This window comes from Triticum aestivum, chromosome 4A (genome assembly GCF_018294505.1).
Source record: "Triticum aestivum cultivar Chinese Spring chromosome 4A, IWGSC CS RefSeq v2.1, whole genome shotgun sequence".
In the NCBI taxonomy this organism is placed as follows: domain Eukaryota; kingdom Viridiplantae; phylum Streptophyta; class Magnoliopsida; order Poales; family Poaceae; genus Triticum; species Triticum aestivum.
In genome coordinates this window covers 520,677,079-520,680,632 of record NC_057803.1, presented here as the reverse complement: position 1 = coordinate 520,680,632, position 3,554 = coordinate 520,677,079, and positions in this window count along the sequence as shown.

The window sequence follows — 3,554 nt, the reverse complement described above, 5'->3', positions numbered from 1 at the left end:
GGTAGGGGCATGCAACCCCTATCATTGATATAGTGATGTCATTGACAATGTAGTTAAATTAAGAAGGGGTGGAACCCCCAGATTTCACTTTCGGAACCATGCATATGAGCAACAAAAAGAGGGCATCCCGTCCCCACTCCCGCAAACAAGCTCACACAAAGGCACCTCTAGAATGCAATGTCAGAACCGCGCATGCTACAACGCCCAGCCCGCTATCTAAATACACCCCTTTTTTGTTATCATTCACATTACTCGCATCAAAGAGGAACCTCTAGACTGCATATTAGGAACCGTGCATGAACCAATACGAGACACCTATAAGAAGATGCGCGCGGTCAACGTCGCATACGAAAAAAATGGAAGGTGTGTTTCCTAGGGTGCCTCTCATTACGAGCAAGCACGGGGGCCGACAATGCACTTTTGTCACTATTACCTGGGGCACGCTTGTTGACGCGATGACCACCGTGATCAATGACACATATATAAGGATGATACCGATCATATTCGTCACCGCATGAACTAGCTGCACAAGGAACCCCCAAACTGCATTGTCGGAAGAATGCATTCCCACAAAAAGTATGCAATATATCAAAATGGACGCCTCCCATTTTCATTATTTTTTTATATATGACATCTCACAATGTTGATTATCAGATCAACTCCATTACACGAGGAGGGGGGCACCCAACCCCTCTCTTGATATAGGGATGACATTGACCAGCTAGTTAAATTGAGAAGTGGTGGAACCCCCTAGATTTCACTTTCGGAACCGTGCATATCAGCAATAAACAAGGGGGCACCACCCTCGCCACCCAAACTTGACGCGAGCATTTTTTTTATAAGTGCCATTGATCGTGTTGATCACCGAAGCAGATATACTAGCAAAAGAAACATCCCGCACGCATTATATGAACCGTGCATACCGGAAGTGGAGGTATCCTATAGGACTATGTACTCGACTTTTGTAAAGATCTATACGTACCATCACGCCGCACAATCGAAGTGCTCAAAGAGATAACCATTCTAAATCATGAAAACCATGCATTCCCGCATAGGGGTGCCCCACTGCATTTCAATGCGAGTCTCCCCCATACCAAAATGTCATTTGTTCACGTTGGTCATCGCGCCAAACAAAGATCAGGCAAAGAACCTCCAAAATGCAACGTCGGAACCGCGCGCACTGCTACGACCAGCACCCCATCTAAATACACTCTGTTTTTTCGTTATGATTCACATTAGTCACAACAAGAAGAACCTCCAGACTGCATATTAGGAACCGTGCATAAACCAAGAGGGGACATCTATAAGAACATGCAAGCGGTCAACGTCGCATATGACAAAAATCGAAGGTGTGTTTTCGTAGGGTGCCTCTCATTATGAGCATGCACGGTCCCGACCATGCACTTTGGCAGTCCCCCTGGGTAAGCTTGTTGACGCGATGACCAACGTGATCAATGTCATCTATATAAGGAGCAATGCGATGATCACCGCGTCAACCACATCACGAAAAGCACCCACCCCCACCCAGTCAACGCGATATATATACACCATTACCGGAACAATTAAAATGCTCAAAGAACCATTTGTTTTCCATTGCCCAAACATGTATACACACACATGAGTGCCCATCTGGATCTCAACGCGTGTCTTCCTACCCGTATAAGGATGATGGCGTTCATGTTGGTCACCGCATTAAGTAGCTACGGAAAGGAACCTCCCAAATGCATTGCTAAAACATTGCATTCCCACGACAGTAAGCAATATATCCAAATGGACGCCCACCACTTCATTATTTATTTTTATACACGACATCTCACAACATTGATCATCGCATCAACTCTATTACACGACGGGGGTGCTCCCAATCCCTCTTTTCAAACAGGGACGACATTTAAGGAGGGGAACCGACAAATTTCACTTTAGGAACTGTTCATACAAAGAACAATTGGGGGGGGGCACCCCCCCGCCCACTCAAAAATGAATGCGAGCATTTTGTTTTTAATATATTCCATTCATAACGTTGATCACCAAACCAGCTATGCTACCAACGGAACCTCTGGCTTGCATTGCATGAACCGTACATACCGGAAGAGGAGGCACCCTATAGGACTATGTATGCGACTTTTTTTATTGATTATTGTAAGCAGGAATGCAATGATCACCCGCGTCAACCACATCATGAACCCCCCCCAATCAATGCGATATATATACACCATTCCCGCAACTATTAAAATGATCAAAGAACCATCCAGTTTACATTGACATAACCTGTAAACACGCACAATAGTGCCCCACTGCATCTCAACGCGGGGGCTCTCTACCATATAAGGATGATACCAATCATACTCGTCACCGCATGAACTAGCTACACAAGGGACCTCCGAAATGCATTGAGGGGACACTGCATTCCCACAAAAAGAATGCAACATATTAAAATGGACGCTTCCCAGTTCCATTATTTATTTCTTATACGACATCTCACAACATTAATCATCGCCAACTCTATTACACGAGGGGGGGGGCACCCAACCCCCCTCATTGATATAGGGATGTCAATGCATTTTGGAGGACGATCCCGATCATGTTGGTCAACGCATGAACTAGCTAAACAAGAAACCCCCAAAATGCATTGTTGGAACCATGCACACCGCAAACGGTAGGCACTGCAACAAACATGGACGTCGCCTTTTTTTATCCCTTTTTATATATGTCATTTGTCAATGTTGTTGATTGCATGAAACTGGATTACACAAGGGGGGAGCCCCTATCCAATATAAGTCTATGCAAGTGAACATTTTTATGATGTATACGTACCATCACCACAACACTTGAATTGCTCTGAGAAACATCCATGTTTACATTGTCGAAACAGTGCGACCCTGCATAGGAGTGCCCCCTGCATTTCAAAGCGAGTCTCCCCCGTATCAAGATGACATTGATCAAGTTGGTCATCGCGTCAGCAAGCTTAAGCTGGGAACCTCCAAAATGCAATGCCGGAACCGTGTATAATACAACGAACTAGCACCCCCCTAAAATTAAACTTTTTTTATATGAATGAAATCGACCACGTTGATCATCGCGTCAAACTACATTTACGCAAGGAGGGGCACCCGTCAGATACGAAGGCGCCCCTTTTTGATATATAGATGGAAGTGGCCATGCAGTTACTTTACAAAAGGGGCGGGGAGGGCGGTGGATCACGAGACTGCACTATCAGAATCTTGCGTATAAGCAAGAGATCTTACCACTTTACGAAGGTGACACTTTTGTTTCACATATGCACCAACAATATTGAGAAAAGGTCACCCCACAAAATCAACATCCTGCAAGGAACCTCCAAAATGCATTCTCGGAACTGTGCATACCCCCCGCGATAATGGGCACTGCAGCAAACATGACCACCCCCTTTTTGGTGTTCACATTTTGACAAAATTTGATCATCGCATCATTTCAATTACGCAAGGGGGGCACCAGATCCATGTTGGACGATAGACATTTTGATAGAAAGACGACATCCTTAGGTCAGACTGCCCTCCCAATCCCAGATTTAGTCT